The sequence below is a fragment of the Somniosus microcephalus genome, chromosome 13 (assembly GCF_052327205.1).
Source record: "Somniosus microcephalus isolate GS21.2 chromosome 13, FLI_Smic_1.0, whole genome shotgun sequence".
Taxonomy (NCBI): domain Eukaryota; kingdom Metazoa; phylum Chordata; class Chondrichthyes; order Squaliformes; family Somniosidae; genus Somniosus; species Somniosus microcephalus.
In genome coordinates, this window is record NC_140999.1 from 177,857,667 (window position 1) to 177,879,618 (window position 21,952).

Sequence of the window (21,952 nt, forward strand, 5' to 3'; positions counted from 1 at the left end):
GCGTTTGGGGGCGGGTATGGTGGGACAGAAAATGGGGTGGGAGCCAGTAACCTTGGGTCTCCCCTCTGAAGACCAGGTCATGCCAGTTTCCTGTGGGAACAAGGGTGGGTCCTGTTCACCCTTAGAAGCCTGGTGTTCAAAAAGGAGATGGAGGAAGTGGCATTTGCCGTCATTTTTTTTATTCGTTTGTGGGATCTGGGCGTCGCTGGCAAGGCCAGCATTTATTGCCCATCCCTAATTGCCCTTGAGAAGGCGGTGGTGAGCCGCCGCCTTGAACTACTGCAGTCCGTGTGGTGAAGATACACCCACAGTGCTGTTAGGGAGGGAGTTCCAGGATTTTGACCCAGCAACGATGAAGGAACGGCGATATACTTCCAAGTCAGGATGATGTGTGACTTGACGGGGAACTTGGAGGTGGTGGTGTTCCCATGCGCCTGCTGCCCTTGTCCTTCTAGGTGGGGAAGGTCGCAGGTTTGGGAGGTGCTGCCGAAGAAGCCTTGGCAAGTTGCTGCAGTGCATCTTGTAGATGGTACACACTGCAGCCACGGTACGCCGGTGGTGGAGGGAGTGAATGTTTAAGGTGGTGGATGGGGTGCCAATCAAGCGGGCTGCTTTGTCCTGGATGGCGTTGAGCTTCTTGAGTGCTGTTGGAGCTGCACTCATCCATGCAAGTGGAGACTATTCCATCACACTCCTTACTTGTGCCTTGTAGATGGTGGAAAGGTTTTTTGGGGAATCGGGAGGCGAGACGCTCGCCGCAGAATACCTAACCTCTGACCTGCATTGACGCATTCTGCTGTTCCCACCTCATCTACCCCAATTGCACTGGATGCTGGCAAAATACAGGTGTAACAGAGAAGTTCCTGGCCAGATCCACTTGATGGAACACGCAACAAGATTACTGTTTGTGCAATGTAAATTGGCCCTCTCATAAAGGGGTCTGATTTTACAGATTCCAGCAACTCCACATGTCCTCCTTCAAGTGCCGTATTTTGCTCTCTTCCCGCTTTCCTCCAAGTTTAGCAGGTGCCCAAGGTGTTCTATACCGACACAGTATTCAAATATCTGACGCACCACAATTTCCACTCTGCCAGTTAGATATTTGGTCCCATAGTGCATTGGGACTCAAAACCGATCTTTCTTTTTTGGAATGACCTTGGCCTGTTGCAATTTGTTTTCAAAAATATGGAACGATGTTTTGTCTATCGGATGAGATAGCAGTAGAGAGATTTCAACTTGAATTTTCTTTTGCTGTTTGAAAATAGGTCAATGGTGAGTCTATATATGATGAAACTCATGTTGCTTGCGGCAAAATACAGTAATCTTACTCCCTCATGTTCCCATGTTTTGCACACAGTGATGGAGCTGCTGGAATATATAACTATACAGCTATCCCATTTTAACTTCCAACTGAATTACTGTAATAACCGTTAATAAATGTTGCATTGAGTGTCTTTGTCCTTGGAACTGTTTTTCATCACATTAAATTGAAGATGTCTACCCCCAGCCCTGCCAAAAAAAAAGGTGCAAAAGTTCACAACAATTTTTATTATCACTTGGCAGAAAAATTGCTTTTGAACATGAATCTCTCTCGCCTTTAACTAGTGTCTTGCACTGATAGAGAAACAGTCGCTGCAAAGCTATGATTGAAATTCTTTCAGGTAACTTTTTAACACGGTTGTGGATGAGTAAATTTGATCATTTTACCTTAAAATAACTATGAGAAAGTATACATCAATGGCCCAGTTGAGATCAGGAAGCTATCAAATGTGAAACTCTGGTTACTGCATCACTCCATGTGCATATTAGGCAGCCACTTAACATAGATTTAAAAAAGAACTCGTTTCAGGAGATTCTTTTGTACAGGATTAAATGAGTAGAATTCAAAGTGAAACCTTCCACTCCTGAATCTCAAACTGAAAAGAAATTTCTACCTCAGTCTTTGGTTAGCGCTTCAGTAGTTGCAGGGTTTGACAGTGATTGGTGAGGATAACATCCAGTGTTGTGATGTAGTTGCCCAACAGAAATGTTAATTGGAAGCACCCCACCTCTTTGTGCCAAAAGTAAATTATTCAACGAGGAAGAGCAAGTTGAAACATGGAAAGGCACTGCACCATGCTATGATGCACAAGAAGTTACTGCTAATATAGGGAGTGAACGTGTTGGATTGAAGTCTTGTTTCATTTATTCCCTCAAATGCTTCTGTTGAAATAGATAGGGCCAGCTGTTTCTTTCAGTGTTTGGAAGAAGATGTGATCCAACAACGTATATACATATGTACAGATAGCAGAGGTTCATGAATAAGGTAACATTGGCTCCATGTTTAGTGAAGAGTTTAATGTCTCTCATTGCTTTTCAGATATGACGCATGATGACTGAAGGCACTATTGCGAGAAGTTGCAGGGTCATCCAGATGTTTACAGATTGAAGCTGAGGTATATGGTGACGAATACTAGTAACATTTGAGGCCATTTTCCTTGCAGATGAACAAGTAAAAATAATAAGCTATTCTTCAATCATTTTGCGGAGGGGCTTGGTGTATCCTTGGAGCAGTTTATCCAACTGTAATATGGGTATTAAGCTAAATGCTAGTTTTCACATTTATATGAAGTTTGACGTATTCAGCCTGAATATTAAGAAATAATAATAATTAGGTTTGTTTGGAGTAGCTACCCACTCCTTCTTTAGTTGCTGTTTGGATTTAACTGATGTACAATTTTGGTTGGAAAAACAATAGCTCAGATTAGGAGCTTTGTTGATCCAAAACAGGTGAATTAGATATCAAGACCGAAGCCATTGTTTTCAGCCCCTACCACAAACTCTGTTCCCTCTCCATCTCCCTCCCTGGTCACTATCTCAGGCTGAACTAAACTGCTAGCAAACTCACCATCCTATTTAACCCTGAGCTGAGCTTCTGTCCCCATATCCTCTCCATCACAAAGATCGCCTACTTCCATCTGCATAACATCGCCCGCCTCAGCTTATATGCTGTTGAAACCCTCATTCATGCTTTTGTGACCTCCAGACTAGACTATTCCAATGATCTCCTTGCCAGCCTCCTCCAGCCCTCCAGAAACTGTTTCTCCAGCTCTGTCCTCTTCGGCATCACCAATTCCCTTGTTCCATCAGTGGCATCCCATAAGCTCTGGAATTTACTCCCTAAACCTCTCCGCCTCGCCACCTCTCTCTTCTACTTTAAGACCCTCCTTAAAACCTCTCTCATTAACCAAGCTTTTAGTCACCCAACCGAATATCTCCGTTTTTAGCTTGGTGTCTGTTCTTGTCTGATTATGCCTGTGAAGTGCCATGGTATGTTTTCCTGTGCTAAAGGCATTATATAAATGCAAGTTGTTGTAAAGAAAATAATGTACGGTTGATTAATGGTATTTTGTATTGCCACCATATAGTCTAATAACAGAATACTCGTGGAGCAGTAGAATAGACAAAATTATTCAGGGTTGGCTCCTGTCATCCAATTTCATTAATATTGTTCCTTGCACTTTATTTTTTTTTTGGTTTTATGCTACTAGTGGCATAAAAAGAGCTATGAATTGGCAAAATATATTTTTAATTGTCTGTACCTACTCTGCATGTGCCTAAAATAACACCGATAAAGTGTAAAACTGCAACTCCCAAGGATCTTTATAGATATGCATATTTGCTGGCATAATTGCTATTCAGCAGCTTTATTACATAAATTAATTCCCTGCGTCCCTTGACTGTTTCTATGTATGTACTGACCAGGGAAATAAACTTTAAGTTACTGCGTAGATTATAGATAAAACATTCAATGATGAAGCCTGCAACCACTTTATATGTGCTGCTGTAGAAAGTGTTACTGAGGACCTGTCATGCTTCCAAGATTACAGGAAGGTGAATTTCCAATGGCTTAAGAGGCTGAATTGTAGGCTGTATGTGCAGTTTGCAGTTTGTTTCCATTTATAATACTAAAAAAAGCAAAGGCTGCATTGAACTTTTATTTGAGCGTAAACTCCCCTCCTTGGAGGAATAGCGGTTTTTCTCATAATCTAAAGAGTGCTTGTATAGATGTTTGAGGATTGTACACATCGGAGAAAGCGACTCATTCATTCTATTCCCTGAAGAAAATGAAGCAGCATAATACAGAAGCCCTGAAGTTTCTTTAATGGAATATTACGTAGCAATTTAATGAGCCCTCAATTCTGTGGTTGAAATCTTATACAGTGGCCACTCATCTCCACAGCAGAATGTTCCTACCCACTCCCTTCTCGCCCACATTTTCTCCCCTTCTGGAGGTGGTGCCCCATGCTTGAGTAAGGTTGTTTAAATAGTAAAGAATAAATTAAATTCTCTGTTTATTGCATAGTATTATGGACATTTTGCTAATTTTTAGGACATTGAATTCTGAGAGTCTGTATTTGCACAAAAACTAACTGAGTGCACTTGATTTGTTTAAGTTCTTTTACTTGTGAATTTATACTTACCTTTTAGCTTGCTTAAGCATAGGGTATAAAGTGAGATGGTAAGCAACATGTAGCAGATTGAAAGTAAATATGTGGTGTTCAATAATAGTGATTAGGGAAGCGGTTATGGGGGAGTTGCTGATTATATGGACATCCTGGCTTTGAAATAAATTTGGCTCACTGGTATTGACACCCTTGCCCCTTGCCCCTTACCGAAGGCCCCCTGCCTGGTTGTACTTTGCACCACCTGCCCTACCCAAACCGCCACAGTGGCAATGAGGCCTTATCACCAAGTCACCTTGGCCTCTTTCCCCTGCTCCTTATGCATCTACTCCTGAGCACCTTGCCCACTTCCCCCTCCCTTGACTCTCTCAAATCTTCATTGTGTGCTGACCCCCAAGCCCCACCAAAAATTTCTCCGAAATATCCTCCCTTCTGCACCGAGCAATTACTCGATAATTTCAGTCTCCATCTCAGATTCCCCTGCCCTCCCTCTTCTCAGAGTTCACTACCTTCTTGTGCTCCCTAAACCTCTCTTCCATATAGATTCTCCTACCCATAGCCAGCTTCTCGACCTTGCCATGTCTTGTGGCCTGTCTACTCCCCTGGTCTTAATCACTGACAAAACTATCTGACCACTTCTTTGTATCGGTCACCAACACATCTCTACCCTCTTTCAGCTCCACTTCCTTTGGCAATTATCCCTCGCAAAAAACTTCACGTCGTTTACTACTGCAATCTTGATGCCCCCAGCTGTCTATCCACCATAATACCCCTGCAGTTACTGATTTGCTCAGCACCTTCAATGCCCTCATCTCCAGCAAAATCTTCTCCCATTCCTGTTGTTACCCTGGTATGGCCTCCATCTTTGCTTCCTCAAGTCGAGACGAGCACGGTGGCATAGTGGTTAGCACTGTTGCCTCACAGCGCCAGGGACCCGGGTTCGAATCCGGCCTCGGGCGACTGTCTGTGTGGAGTTTGCACATTCTCCCCGTGTTTGCGTGGGTTTCCTCCGGGTGCTCTGGCTTCCTCCCACTGTCCAAAGATGTGCGAGTTAGGTTGACTGGCTATGATAAATTGACCCTTAGTGTTAGGGGGATTAAATACGTGGGGTTACGGGGATAGGGTGGGATATGTGTTGGTGTAGGGGTTACGGGGATCGGGTGGGATATGTGTCGGTGCAGGCTCGATGGGCCGAAATGGCCTCTATCTGCACTGTGGGGTTTCTGTGATTCTGTGATACGTGGTGCACAATTGGTTTAGCTAACCAATACTCTATCGGCCCTCGCTCTCCTCTGCCAAAGCTGTCTACTGCTCTAGGACCACCCTGGAAAGCCAAAGGCTAGGCTCCTTTTTTCTACAACCATTCGCCTCCTCTGACCCCTTTCCCATGCCTCCTTTGTCTTTTAACAAGTGGAAGGAACATGGGGATTTCTTTGTCACCCAAATAGAGACGATCCATTCAGCTGCCTCTGCTGCTTTCCCTTACCCACCAAGCCAACTTCCCCCAGTTGCCCTGGTCCGCTTTCTCTCCCAGATCCCTCCTCCCGTCGTTTCCAAGCTCCTTTCATCCATGAAACCTACCCTCCTGCTCCTTTTAACACTATTCTCACTAAACTCCTAAATATTCATCTACCCTTGCTGGCTCACGTTCTGGCTGATAGTGTAAGTGGTTCCCTCGCCTCGGGCACTTTTCCTCCTCCCTTTCACAGCATCATCAACCACCTTCACCCCTTTCAAAATTACTCACCTTTGACACCTCTGTCATCGCTAACTGCCATCCCATTTCCAATCTCCTGTTTCTTTCAAAACTCCTTGAACATGCTGTTGTTTTCCAGTTCATGCCCATTTCACCTACAACTCCCTGTTTGAATCGCAAATCAGATTTCGGAAACTGCCCTAACGAGAGCCAACAAAAATATCCTCTGTGATTGTGATCATGATGCACTACCTCTCCTTCACCTCTCCAGTTTTTGACACAGTCAGAGCATCTCTCTACCAATGGATTTCGTCCCATCCCTATACTGCCACCTCCTTTGTCAGCTGTGGCTCAGTTGGTAGCACCCTCGCCTCCGAGTCAGAAGGTTACGAGTTCAAGTCCCACTCCAGGGACTTGAGCACATAAAGCTAGGCTGACACTCCAGTGCAGTGCTGAGGGAGTGCTGCACTGTCGAAGGGGCCGTCTTTCGGATGAGACGTTAAACTGAGGCCCTGTCCGCTCTCTCAGGTGGACGTAAAAGATCCCATGGCACTATTTCGAAGAAGAGTACGGGAGTTATCCCCGGTGTCCTGGCCAATATTTTTCTCCTTCAACCAACATGACAAAAAAACAGTGCTGTTTGTGGGAGCTTGCTGTGCGCAAATTGGCTACTACGTTTCCCACATTACAACAGTGACTCCACTTCAAAAGTACTTCATTGGCTGTGAAGCGCTTTGAGACATCCAGTGGTCATGAAAGGCGCTATATAAATGCACGTTTTTCTTTTTTCCCCAAAGAACTATGGTTGGCCCCTTCCTCTTCCTCATCTACACGTCGCCCTTGGCAGTGACATCTGTAAATATGGAGTCCGCTTTCACATGTACAATGATCACACCCAGCTCTACCTCTCCATCACCCCTCTCGACCGCTGCACTGCCTCTGTGCTGTCAGACTACTTATCTGACATCCAGTCCTAGATGAGCAGTCATTTCCTCCTGCTAAACATTGGGATGACAGATGCCATCATCTTCAGTCCCTGCCCCAAAATTCATACTCTTACCACTGACTCCAACCCCTCCCTGGCCACTTGCAACCTCGGTGCCCTGTTCAATTCCCAACCTCATAGGCTTTCCATCACAAAGACTGCTTATTTGGATCTCTGCAACATCACCCACTTCCACCTCACCTCAGCCCAGTTGCTGCCAAAGCCGCCTTATACGCCTTGGTCACCAGACTCCCAAACTCAAATCTCCATAAACTTCCAAATCTTTGCTGCCTGTATCCTATCCTGCATTATCTCCCAAGCGTTTATTACTCCACCACTCGCCAAATTACATTGGCTTCCGGTCCCCCAGTGCCTCTCATTTATATTTCTCTTCTTTGTGTATAAATCCCTCCTGCACCCGCTTGTCCATTATCCCTGACTTTGCTGACCTTTGTTGCTCCACAGTCCCGGCCTCAAATGTAAAATTCTAATCCTCCTGTTTAGACCACATCTGTGCTCATTGTGGAGTGGGGGGAGGTGAAAGGGAAGGTAGCACAATATCGCTCCTCAGTTGGGGGTGGTGGAATTAGTGCCTTGTTGGGGTATGTTCATGATATTTCTGCTCCACTAGGGGCAGGGGTAGTTCAGTGCTGGGGGAGGATCATAATATCTCTTCTCATTAGGGGCTGAAATCCTCTGGAGGTTGGGGAAGTTTGGGGTTTGGTCCATTCAATTTCTGTTCATGGCAGGGAATGGAAGGTTGAAGTTAGGACTAGGTTTCCTGTCCTTAACCACTTTCTGCTCACCTGAGGGGAGATTGGAGCTTGAGGTTTAATTGTTGCTGTTGCTTCTGTCTTTACTTCGTGGGGGTGCAATATTTCTTGTATGGTCCTATGTTTTTGCTTGGTGGGCGGGAGGAGCACTAATAACGTTATAGATTAGGGCTGCTTGCATGGCACCCTGTCTTTTGCCTGGGAATATCATCAGAGTACTTCTGCCAGTTTAATGCTGCTTACAGTTTCCCTTTGATATCTGGTAGAGACATTTAGGCCGTCTATTTCTGATCATTGTGCAGGCGCATTTTCCGCTCAAAGGGCGGGGAGAGTCCACCTAGATGCTTGGGCGAGGTACTTTAAGTGGCTGTGTTGGATTTTGCAAGCTCAGTCTGTTAAGTTCTAAATGCTTTGTCTCCTAGACCACCACGATGGCTGTTCGGCATGTGCAGCAACATTCTTCCACTTCCGCTTATTAATTGGGCTGTTCAATACTCGTTCAGGATTGGACAGCGGTTTGCCGATGCTCCGTACTGGCCCCATCCTGCTCACGTCGGCTTGTCCTTCCATGGGACCTCTGACTTTGACCCTGGCCTTCCTACTATTGTCCCCAATCTATTCCCTGCTACCAGGAAATATGTATTCCATTAATTATTACATTTAAACAGGCCTATGTAATCTGAGCTTTTCCTGTGTCCATTCGCGTGCGCACTTTGGCTGCCGCTCCGGACCCGAGCCAGCCCACTTTTTCCCCCTATTTTCATTTTCTCTCTCTCCCTCCTGTCGTCATGCCTCCTTTCATCTCTCCTCTCTCGGATACACTGCCCTCCCAAATCCCTACCCCAATCCTTCATTACTCTTCGACCTTCCTACTCTCCTGCCGCCATCCCAGGTTTGACTCCCTCTTAGATAAGCCTACAGCTTCCCTCTGTGCCTCTCTTGGCATCCTACGAAGGCCCATCGAGGCACTCATTGCTGCCGCCTTACGAGCAGCAACCCCAACTGTCTCATTCTACTCTCTTGCCGACCTTCCCGCCCAGCACGCCCACTGGGGGCAAATATTGCCAATCTCCTCCCCATCCAACTCATTCCCCCTAGCGCTGACCTTGTGGATGCTGGCAGTGGGGCAGCCATCACAGACCCTCTCGGCGTCTCCCTCCAGAATGTCCGTTCACTTGCGAACAAGGCCCTTGCCATCCATGAGCATATCGTGAATGATTGCATCGATATCATGGCCCTGACATAAACTTGGTTGAGGGGTGATGACACCTTACCCTTAAATGAAGCCTCCCCACCTGACTATACCTTCCACCACTTGCCCCGTTCAGACTGCCGTGGTGGCGGTGTGGCTCTCATCACCAAATCACATCTTGGTCTGTCCCCCATTCCTCCAGCAGTTTCTCCTCTTTTGAGCATCTCACCTTATTCCACCCCTCTCACCTCTCATTTAAAATTCTTGTTCTCTACCGCCCACCCAAGTACCATTAAAATTTTTATTACTGAGATATCTTCACTGTTCTCCTCCCTCAGCCTCTGCACCGAACGACTTCTCATCCTCCATCTCAATTCATCATGCTCTCTCTCCTCTGGGAGTTCACTCGCCTCCTATCTTCCCTTAATCTCACCCTCCAGGTAAACTCCCCAACCCATATTCACGGCCACCCCCTCGACCTTGCCATCTTTCATGGCCTCGCTACTCCCGTCGTGTCAGTTGCAGATAAGGCCATCTCTGACCGTTTCCTCGTATCGCTCTCCACCCACATCTCCCACCCCCGGCCCCCAAACCTACTTCCTTCTGTGTCTGCCCCTGGAACAAACTCTCTCCCAACTCTCTTACAACTGCACTTATGAAATCTCAACTGTGCAGCCTTTGGCCCTCCATTCACCATGACATTTCTGCAGGTACCGATCTGCTCAACCACACCCTCACCACTATCTTTGATGCCCTAGTCCCCACTAAAACAATTACTCTCTCTCACCCTGACCGTTCCCCCTGGTACGGCTCTCATCTTCGCTCCCTTAAGTCCAAGGGACGCAGACTCGAACGGATATGGCAGACAACTGGTTTAGCCATTCACCGCCAGATCTGGCTGGACCACATAAAGCACTATCGGGTCTGTCAAAATTGCTCACTATTCCAGAATCATTCTGGAATGCAAAGATAAACCCCGGCTCCTATTCTCTACTGCTAACCGTCTTCTTAAACCCCTCTCCCCTGTCTCCTCCACCCTCGCCTCTGATAACAAATGTGAGGAGCTCATGGACTTCTTTGTCTCTAAGATTGAGACCATCCGTTCAGCTGCCTCTGCCACTTCCCTTCCTTTCCCTAGCCCACTGGGCCAAACTTCCTCTAAGGTTCCCCCCTGCTCTAGCCCTGAACTCACATCTTTCTCCAGTTTCTCTCCGATCTCCCTTCATGACCTCTCTGTGCTCATCTTGTCCATGAGACCCACCTCCTGCTCCCTCGACCCTATTCCCACCAAACTGCTGACCACCCAAATTCCTTTTCTGGCTCCCATGTTAGCTGATATTGTTGACGGTTCTCTCTCCTCAGATACTGTCCCCCTCTCCCTCAAATCTGCCGTCATCATCCCTCTCCTCAAAAAAACAAACCTTGATCCCTCCGCCCTTGCAAACTACCGCCCCATCTCCAACCTCCCTTTCCTCTCAAGTCCTTAAACGTGTTGTTGCCTCCCAAATCCGTGCCCATCTTTCCCACAATTCCATGTTTGAATCCCTCCAATCAGGTTTCTGCCCTTGCTACAATACCGAAACGGCTCTCATCAAAGTCACAAATGACATCTTTTGTGACTGTGACAATGGTAAAATATCCCTCCTCATCCTTCTTGACTTGTCTGCAGCCTTTGACACGGTTGACCACTCCATCCTTCTCCAACGCCTCTCCACCGTCGTCCAGCTGGGTGGGACTGCACTCGCCTGGTTCGATTCTTATCTATCTAATCGTAACCAGAGAATCACCTGCAACGGCTTCTCTTCCTGCTCCCGCATCGTTACCTCTGGTGTCCCCAAGGATCTATCCTTGTCCCCCTCCTATTTCTCATCTACATGTTGCCCCTTGGTGACATCATCAGAAAACACAGCGTCAGTTTCCACATGTACGCTGACGACACCCAGCTCTACCTCACTACTTCTCTCGACCCCTCCACGGTGTCAAAATTGTCAGACTGCTTGTCCGACATACAGTTCTGAATGAGCAAAAATTTTCTCCAATTAAATATTGGGAAAACCAAAGCCATTGTTTTCAGTCCCCTCAACAAACTCTGTTCCCTAGCCACTGACTCCATCCCTCTCCCTAACATCTGTCTGAGGCTGAACCACACCGTTCGCAACCTTGGTGTCACATTTGACCCTGAAATGAGCTTCCGACCACACATCCGCAGCATGACAAAGACCGCCTACTTCCACCTCCTTAACATCACCCGTCTTCCCCCCTTGCTCATCCGCTGCTGAAACCCTCATCCATGCCTTTGTTACCTCTAGACTTGACTATTCCAACGCACTCCTGGCTGGCCTCCCACATTCCACCCTACGTAAACTTGAGGTGATCCAAAACTCGGCTGCCCGTGTCCTAACTCGCACCAAGTCCCGTTCGCCCATCACCCCTGTACTCGCTGACCTACATTGGCTCCCGATTAAACAGCGCCTCGATTTCAAAATTCTCATCCTTGTTTTCCAATCCCTCCGTGGCCTCGCCCCTTCCTATCTCTCTAATTTCCTTCAGCCCCACAACCCCCCCCCCACCGCCAAGATATCTGCGCTCTTCTAATTCTGCCTTCTTGAGGATCCCTGATTATAATCGCTCAACCTTTGGTGGCTGTGCCTTCTGTTGCCTAGGCCCTAAGCTCTGGAATTCCCTGCCTAAACCTCTCCGCCTCGCTACCTCTCTTTCCTCCTTTAAGACGCTCCTTAAAACCTATCTCTTTGACCAAGCTTTTGGTCATCTGCCGTAATTTCTCCTTATGTGGATCGGTGTCAAATTTTTTGTCTTAAAAGACTCCTGTGCAGCGCCTTGGGATGTTTTACTACGTTAAAGGCGCCATATACAAGTTGTTGTTGTAATAGGTCCAAAGTTGTGTTTTTGGTCATGCATTTTCCCAGTTTTGAATGTTTCTCACTTGCAGGGCTCCCTTTATAAAATTTGTAGACTGCTTCTTAACAGATGTGCCTTTTGCTTTTGCAAAATTCCTTTTGTTCAGATGATGTGTGTATCGCATTCAGATAGCACCGGTTGTTTTACAGTACTGTCGTTCAGTTTGCTGGTTTTTGCAATCATGATTTTATTTAAGAGAAAGTAGCATTGGTTGATCATTAAGGGATCAATTAGTGCCTGCATGTAATGTTAGGTGCTGCCCATTGTTCTCAATCACTTGCCCCCCCCCCCCCCCCCCCAAATGACCCTTCTCACCCCCCCCCCCCACCCGCTTGCCCCCAGTGGTCTAAACAGGAGTGTCAGCCGTGACTCAGTTGGTAGAACCCTCACCTGAGTCAGAAGGTTGTGGGTTCAAATTCCACTCCAGAGACTTGAGCACAACAATCTGGGCTGTACTGAGGGAGTCCTGCACTGTCAGAGGTGCCATCTTTCAGATGAGACGTTAAACCGAGGCCCTGTCTGCCCTCTCAGGTGAATGTAAAAGATTTCATGGCACTATTTCAAAGAAGAGCAGGGGAGTTATCCCCAGTGTCGTGGCCAATATTTATCCCTCAATCAACATCACTAAAACAGATTTTCTGGTCATTATCACGTTGCTGTTTGTGGGAGCTTGCTGTGCACAAATTGGCTGCCACGTTTCCTACATTGCAACAGTGACTACACTTCAATATGCACTTCATTTGCTGTAAAGGGCTTTGGTATGTCCGGTGGTAGTGAAAGGTGCTATATAAATGCAAGTCTTTCTTTCTCAAAGAACGTTACATTCACATTGCCACCTACAGGTGCAATACTTTTGCAATCCTGAGACCACTCACTGGTTTTAGTATTTTACTAGTCAATCTCCTGTGGTGCACATGGGTAATCCAGTCCATTGCAAATTTTTCATCACAAGCAGATTTAGAGGGTGCTGGATAATGGAACAAATGTGAGGGAGGTAAAAGGAGATGGCAAATAGGAAGTGGAGGCAAGGGAGAGAGAGAGGGAAAGGAGAAGAGAAGCCGGGAGGGGGAAAACTGGGAAAGGTGGAGATACTGAGAGCGGAGGGGGAGGATGGGTGTGCTGACAAAGAGGAATTCAGATCAGCAGGGGTGGGTGGATTGAGGCATGAGAGAAGAAATACAGCCATTGGGGGAGTGGGTGGGAAACTGGATTGGAAACACTGTTGGGGAGCTTACTGTGAAAGGGAGAGTGAAAGGCGATAGGAGTATCCTGTGAGAGGGTACTTCAGCAGCAGGGGTTTGGCGGGAAAAGGATCGTCAGCTTGCTGGTGGATTGGAACAGGAAATGCAGCCAGCGGGGAGGAGAGGGTGTTGGAAGGGAAATGCAGCTAATTGTGAATGAATGGGAATTTGAGCATGTAGTGGTGGAATGATGTAATCCACAACTTGGTGCTCATTGGGAGGGGGCTGGGTGGGAATCCATTAATCCTTTGCGAGGGGGGAAATACTTATTTATTGGTGAGGGGTGAGAAGCTTTTGGTTTTGTCGATCATTTGGCTCAGCCTCAGGGTCTTGCACTAGGGTTTCAGACTTCTTGGACTCTGTCTTTCAGCCATTTTCCTCAGGAATTTTTGAGTTCTTCGTTTCTGTTCATTTTGTGGGGTATGAGGGGTCTTGATATATGCTGTGTTGTGGGGAGGTGGTGGATATTGGGCCTGTGTTTACATGGCAGGGGAGTATCAAATATTTACTTAATGTGTGGCTCTACCACTCATCAACTTGGTACCACTTTCCGTTCAGCTGCTTGTATGACTGGCATATAGAAACATAGAAGATAGGAGCAGGAGTAGGCCATTCGGCCTCTCGAGCCTGCTCCGCCATTCAATGCGATCATGGCTGATCATCCAAATTCAGTGCCCTGTCCCTGCTTTCTCCCCATACCCCTTGATCCCTTTAGCCTTAAGAAATATATCCAACTCCTTCTTGAATATATTTAATGAATTGGCCTCAACTGCCTTCTGTGGTGGAGAATTCCACAGGTTCACCACTCTCTGGGTGAAGAAATTCCTCCTTATCTCAGTCCTAAATGGCCTACCCCTTATCCTTAGACTGTGACCCCTGGTTCTGGACTCCCCGACCATCGGGAACATCCTTCCTGCATCTAGTCTGTCCAGTCCTGTCAGAATTGTATAAGTTTCAATGAGATCCCCTCTCATTCTTATAAACTCCAGCGAGTACAAGCCCAATCGACCCAATCTCTCCTCATACGTCATTCCTGCCATCCCAGATATCAGCCTGGTGAATCTTCGCTGAACTCCTTCCATGGCAAGAACATCCTTCCTCAGATAAGGCGACCAAAACTGCACACAATACTCAAGATGTGGTCTCACCAAGGCCCTGTACAACTGGAGCAAAGACATCCTTGTTCCTGTACTCAAACCCCCTCGCTACGAAGGCCAACATACCATTTGCCTTCTTAACCGCCTGCTGCACCTGCATGCTCACCTTCAGCGACTGGTGCACAAGGACACCCAGGTCTCGTTGCACTTCCCCTTCTTCCAATCTATTGCCATTCAGATAATAATCTGCCTTCCTGTTTTTGCCACCAAAGTGGATAACCTCACATTTATCCACGTAATATTGCATCTGCCATGCTTCTGCCCAATCACCCAACCTGTCCAAATCATCCTGGAGTTTCTCGGCATCCTCCTCACATCACACATGCCCACCCAGCTTTGTGTCGTCTGCAAATTTGGAGATATTACATCTAGTTCCCTTGTCTAGATCATTAATATATATTGTGAATAGCTGGGGTCCAAGGACCGATCCCTGCGGTACCCCACTAGTCACTGCCTGCCACTCGGAAAAAGACCCGTTTATTCCAACTCTTTGCTTTCTGTCTGCCAACCAGTTCTCTATCCAAGTCAATACCTTGCCCCCAATCCCATGTGCCTTAATTTTGCACGCTAATCTCTTATGCGGGACCTTATCGATGCTTTCGACCTTAATGATTTCTTTTCATTTGCGCATCTTTACTTGCCATCTACCTCTGTTACGCTCCTGACAATCGGCTTTTTGCCTAGTTGGAAATGTATTACTTTTCACCTTTTTTTGCTGGTTTTCCAGGTCCCGTTTACATCTACTTCATTTAGTTTCCTGCTTGGTTCCACCTTTCAGCATCCAATGAATTGAATTCCTTTAGTCATTCGCGAATGCACTTCTCACAAAATGTTTTTATATTTCATTTCAATTTAAAAGATTAATGTATTGCGCTTGGTCATGTGTTTTATCATTACTGTCGTTTTTGACGGTCTTTTATTCCACAGCCACTGATTCTTTTCTGGGATGAATGCATATAACTTACTTAGAGAGTGATTTGGGCTGTCACGTAACGTTAAGTGGTACCCCATTGTTTTTAATTTGTTACTAAGCTGTACGTTGACCATAACGCCTGCTGGTGCAGTACTTGTAGAATCCTGAGACCACTCACCTTTTTAAATATGTAATAGATAAATACAAAAATGGCATGTATCTGTCATATTCCAGACATCACACTTTGAAGTGGGTACAAAACAATCTTACAAAGAAAGACATTCAATGTCCTAGAGCCTGAAATTTATTAGTGATTTACTGATCTCTAATTGATCTCGGCTACAATTACCTGGATTTCTATAGGGTGTACTTGGTGAGTGATGTTAAAATGCAGCCCGCCTATTGTCCACACTGCAGACTACCTGGGAGCAACACCATGAACATCTGCTAGTGTAACGCATCTTTATATATTGTAACCAAGGAACAATTACAATTTTAAAAAGCAAAATATCTACTACACCTTACAGTATCTGAATTGAGAGCAGCATTGGAGAGGCTCAGGAGCAGGTTGCTTGCTCATCCATTTAGCTGATGAATAGCAGGTGGCTTTGGAGTAGAGAGCATTGAAGATTAAAAACATGTTGGAAAATAAGATGAAAAATCATTCTTGCTAAAGTGTATCGGAGAGTAAAGATTCTGGTGCTGTGGCCATAATCCGTTCCCTAGCCACCCATTCCATTACCCTCCCTGGCCACTGTCTCCGGCTGAACCAGACTGTTTGCAGCCTCGGACTTCTATTTGTCCCTGAGCTGAGGTTCCGACCACATATCCTCTCCATCACAAAAAACTCCATCTCTATAATAACTCCATCTCGCATCTGTGCAATTGTTACCTCCAGACTCGATGCTTTCCTGGCCAGCCTCCCATCTTCCACCCCCCATGAAATGAAGCTCATCTAAAACTCTGCTACACACATCCTAACTTACACCAAATCCTGTTCACCCATCACTCCTGTGTTCGCTGATGATCTACATTAGCTCCGGGCCCACCAATGGCTCGGTTTTAAAATTCTCATCCTTGTGTTCAAATCCTTCCATAGCCTAATCCCTCCCTATCTCTGTAACCTCCTCCAGCCCTACAAAGCCACCAAGAACTCTGAGTTTCTCTAACTCTGGCCTCTTGTGCATTCCCCACTTCTTTTGGCCTGCCTTCAGCCCCAAGTTCTGGAATTCCCTCCCTAATCCCTTCCACCTCACCACCTCCCTCTCCTTTTAAGATGCTTCTTAAAACCTAACTCTTTCACCTGTCCTAATGTCTCCTTCTTTTGCCTTGGTGTCAATTTTTGTTTTATAATACTCCTGTGAAGCATCTTGGGATGTTTTACTACGTTAAAGGTGCTATATAAATGCAAGTTATTGTTGGTGTTTAAACAAATGCTGTCGGTGTTTATGACCTGATCAACAGTTTAAATGTTTAAACGGGAAAACTACTTTAAGTTTGGAATGATGCTTTGTGGTCCCTCGCAGTTTATTTGAATACAAAGCACAAGTAATCTCCATTTGCAACATATTAGTATCTACATAATTCTTCATAGATTCTTACCAAAGAGTTGGGGACAATATTAGCACTGTAGTAATTATGATTTTGAGTTTGATTGATACAGGTCGTTACTGCAGCATTTTTAATTAGTGGTTTGCATGAAGAACCCGTGGTTATTTTTTTGAGCCATGCTGTTCTTTTATACTGTGCTGTAAAAGCCATGCTGCTAACCCACATCTGCTGTGTTTAGTGTTAGTGTTTCTAATGCAAGGAGCAGTAATTAAAGTTTCATGACCTTATTTTATATAAATGGCTTTGGAATTAAAACATTAAATCTGAATTATAGTTATTAATGTTAAGCTAATTAGGTGTCTAATAAGCAGAAAATAACATCTTACTGGTCAAATTAAAATATGAAGTTTTTTTACATAGATGTTCTAATTAGAAATTATATTGAGGATTGAAGGTCTCTACGGAGTCTTTCTTTCACTTTTCGAGACTGGTTTAGATCCAACCTAAAAGAGGGAGATTGAAGGATTCTCATTGATAATTAATAGTCAAAAGTTTTTTTTTTAAGTTGCATTGTATAGCTAGGTGGTGCAGTGTGTTAGTACCAAGCATGCGGAGACTGATGTTCGGATCCTGCTCTTCACTGCTGCACTTGGGAGTTCTTCCTCAGACTAAAGGATGCCCAGCACCATCAGGGCATTCATTGACACTGGTGTGTTTCTGCTGTTGGCATATCACTAACATTGCACTAAACATGAGAAAGACTGATGTGGAATCATTCTGAAATAGGGATGAATAATTCACTAAATCAGTCAGTGTACTTCACTTGTGCAGTTACATAAATTGCCAAAATTACTTTCTTCAGATTTAAACCATTAAATGTAAACAATTTTTCATTTATCTTTAAATCTTCTGCCATCATGGGGCACCATTCCTCAAACCTCTGACCATGCCTGTTTTGAGCTAGCCACCAGAAATTGAATGAGGGAGGTACATGGTACCTTGCTGTCCTATTCCCTCCTGGGGAAAGCTGCTTGGTTTTCTCTCGGTATCTCCCTCGTGGGTACACGGGAGGTAGGAACTTGCCACATGGGGAATTATCAACACAAAACTGGTATCCTAGTATTGCATCGCACAGTGATTTAGAGTACCAAAGCACTGCCTTGGCACATCTTAAAAATTACACTGCCAGGTTCACTGGGGAGTTGAGCTCATGACAGCATAAATGGAGTAGGCAGCATGATCAACAGAATAATAAAAAATGAACTGAGTCTGGAAAATAACAGCTGCATTTCCTAGACTGCTTGCTAAACCAGAGGGGGAGGGAGGCATCTTGAGAAGAAAGGCTGTGATTTAAACACTGTTAACTCTTTGCCTACTGAATAGGCAGCAACTGCATGTAGTTTGCACCATGTTATAACTATTACTTTTAACTATTTCCTTGCTGAATGAATATCATTCTGTACAATTAGTATTACTACTGATAAGTGCTTCAAGCATTAAGACTGACTATTTTGAGTGTCTTAGGGTCTAGAGGTGACAAAGGCATGTATAAGGGTTACAGTGGTGGAGGGCCTCAAGCAGAGGACCTGGTAGGTAGTATTCCAGAGGTAGAAATAGGTGATCTTAGTGATGGATAGGATGTGGGGTAGCTCAGGGTTGAATAGGACACTTAGGCCTAGAAATTCACTATAGCCCCGTTTGGGGCGCCAGCCTCGCCAGGGCGCTAAAAGTAGCGCCCCGGAAGCATTCACGGCCGCCCGCCGGAAATTCAGTTTGGCGCCCCAGAGGGAAGCACGGCGCTACTGGAGGTGCCCCGCATCCCTCTTGGGGCGCTGCAGCTGATTATCGTTGCGCAACGTGCCACAGCGCCACACGCTGCGGCACGGTGCGCTGCGGTACTGCAGGCCTTCCTCCCCTTCTTAAAGGGGAGGGGCCTTGTGCAGCGCGATCGAGGATCGCGAGTACCGGCAAAAGAGCCCGGCACCGAGGAGAAGTGCCAGGCTCTTGGAACGCAGTCAGCACTCCGCAGGGGGTGGATGGCTCAGGAGGCCGGGGACGGCAGCGCGGAGCGGTGCTGGCAGGCGGCCAGCAAAAAAAATGGCCGCCCCGCACCCCTCCTTTTAATTAGCACCTCTACCGCCACAGGTAGGCCCCCCTGAACCAGTCGCAAATTGCGCCCAGCGTTAAAGCAGGGGGCGCATCTAAATATCGCGATCAGGGCGTTAGCGGGGCACTGCGCACACCAATGACGTCATCGGTAGCGGCGCAGCGCTAATGGCTAGCGCCGCCAATAGCGTCCCGCTGAATTTAGCGGGAGGCATGGCCAGTGGCTTCCGACCCCCTTAACGCCCTCTTAAGGCGCTAACGGGTGGCACAGCCCACTGAATTTCTAGGCCTTAATTCTTACAGGGCTTGACGGGGTAGATGCAGGGAGGATGTTTCTCCTGGCTGGGGAGTCTAGAACCAGGGGTCACAGTCTCAGAATAAGGGGTCGGCCATTTAGGATTGAGATGAGAAGAAATTTCTTCACACAGAGGGTGGTGAATCTTTGGAATTCTCTACCCCAGAGGGCTGTGGATGCTCAGTCGTTGAGTATATTCAAGACAGAGCTCTATAGATTTTTGAATATTAAGGGAATCAAGGGATATGGGGATAGTGCAGGAAAATGGAGATGAGGTAGAAGATCAGCCATGATCTTAGTGAATGGCGGAGCAGGCTTGAAGGGCCAAATGGCCTACTCCTGTTCCTATTTCTTACATTCTTATGTTCTTAGTTTTCATAAAGAAAAAGCAAAAATCTGCTGATGCTGGAAATCTGAAACAAAAACAGAAAATACTGGAAATGCTAAGCAGGTCAGGCAGAATTTGTGGAGAGAACAGACAAATTGACGTTTGGGGTTTGGACCTTTCATCGGAATGGTCTGATTCAGCCTCACAATATGGTCGGGCAGGGAGATGGAATCCCTGATAAGGAAGCAGAGTTTGTCTTGGGGGCCGAACTGGAGGAAGTTGTGACTCATCCAGGACTTGCTGTTAGGCAAGCAGTCTTGACAGTATGGCGGTAGTCAAAAGATAGAACTGGGTATTATCAGCTTGTGTGTGGAAGCTGACCATATGAAGTATTTCTGTTCTGCAAGTTTTTGTGACTGAAAAAGTTTTATGGTTATTTGTCAATTCTCTTGTATAAATGTGGTTTTAGAAGCCTACCGTCTCTACGTATGGAGACTCGATCTGAAGGGCAAAGCATAATTACTTGCATAGGAATCTGAAAATGGGATGGAGGAGGCAGGTCTTTACGTGACCTTGACGTCTCTATTCTGGAATCTGCTGGTTTGAAGGAGAACTTCCAGTCGCTGCCTACTGTCTATATATTGGGGATGATCATAACTGATCAGTATGATTTTGAGACTTACATGGGGTATTTTAAGAACATAAGAAAGAGTCAGGGTCCTTCAACCCATCCAGCTTGTTCCTCTTGTATTTCATAGAATCACAGAAACCCCACAGTGCAGATAGAGGCCATTTTGGCCCATCGAGCCTGCACCGACACATGTCCCACCCAATCCCCATAACCCCTACACCAACACATATCCCACCCTATCCCCGTAACCCCACGTATTAAATCCCCCCTAACACTTAAGGATCAATTTATCACAGCCAATCAACCTAACCCGCACATCTTTGGACTGTGGGAGGAAACCGGAGCACCCGGAGGAAACCCACGCAAACACGGGGAGAATGTGTGCAAACTCCACACAGACAGTCGCCCGAGGCCGGATTTGAACCCGGGTCCCTGGCGCTGTGAGGCAACAGTGCTAACCACTATGCCACCGTGGTCATGCTTTAATGACCTGACTGGCAAAACATTATTTCAACTTATCCAACCCAGCATGCAACCACCTCTCGAACTCCTCCAATACCGTCGATTCCCCTACTTAGCTGGCAGATTGTGCCAAATATTTATCACCCTCTTGAGTAATATTATTTTAAGATTTGCTTCTAATTTATTTTTCAATAATTAAAATTTGTGGTCATGCTTTAATGACCTGACTGGCAAAACATTATTTTGGGTTCACCTTATCTATGCTTTTTGAAACTGTATATATGCCTCCCTAATGTCCTCCCTTAACCTTCCTTCTAGGTGGTAGAGCTTAACCTTTTATAATCTTCCCTCGTTGTCCATTCCTTCTATACTTGTGATCAATGTTATTGCTCTTCTTTGCACCCTTTCGAATGCATTTATGCCCGTATTGAAGTGTGGCAACTAGAATAACACACAGGTATGCTAAGTGCGGTCTGATTGAGATGCAATATGAAGTTTCAGCATAACTTCTGTACTCTTCTACTCCACTGCTCTGGCTATGCGTCCAAGCATTCTGTTTTCTTATGTCATTGCTTCTCCACTCCGCAGTAGATCGTAACTTTCGGGTGGTCAACCAGTGGGAGTCCTAAGCCATTTCGAGGCCCGGGCCTGCTGCATGCCCCAATAGGAGTGTGGTGGTGGGGGGCGGGCGGTTGCGGAGGGGGGGGGGGAAGTGCAGGGCAGCAGTGCCCCACTTGATTCTTGTGGAACCTGGAGGAGCACTCCATTACATAGAAACATAGAAGACAGGAGCAGGAGTAGGCCATTCGGCCCTTCGAGCCTGCTCCGCCATTCAATGCGATCATGGCTGATCATCCAATTTCAGTACCCGGTCCCTGCCTTCTCCCCATACCCCTGGATCCCTTTAGCCTTAAGAAATATATCCAACTCCTTCTTGAATATAGAAACATAGAAGATTGTCGTTACATTGTAAGTGAGAAATCTACTATCCCTCCCAGGTCTCTTTCAAAGTTTACTTTTATTAATACTACTCCCTTCATTGTATACCGTTGTTGCCTATTCTTTCTTCCACTATGTAATAGTTCACGTTTGTCAATATTAAATTTAAATTTCCCATTTATTGGTATAGTTGCAAAAATGTCTAAATCCTTCTACAAAATCAGAACTGCATTCATGGTTCTTACTGCACTCCCCATTTTAGTACTGTTTGCAAAAGTCACGCGCTTACAATCGGTTGCTTCACCCAGGACATTTATGT

At 46.0% G+C, this 21,952-nt stretch overlaps 1 protein-coding gene across 5 annotated transcripts in view; it reads left to right on the forward strand.

Moving 5' to 3' along the window:
* Window positions 1-21,952, forward strand: part of LOC147108819 (nuclear receptor coactivator 3-like) — a 199,456-nt gene that overhangs the window by 126,684 nt on the left and 50,820 nt on the right. For 4 of the 5 annotated variants that reach the window (XM_086005700.1, XM_086005705.1, XM_086005703.1 and 1 more), the window contains exon 3: window positions 2,360-2,435. The exons of the other annotated variant lie outside the window; for it this stretch is intronic. The gene's annotated coding sequence lies outside the window, so the exon portion shown is untranslated. The remainder of the gene's footprint in view (window positions 1-2,359; window positions 2,436-21,952) is intronic. 5 annotated transcript variants of the gene reach the window in all.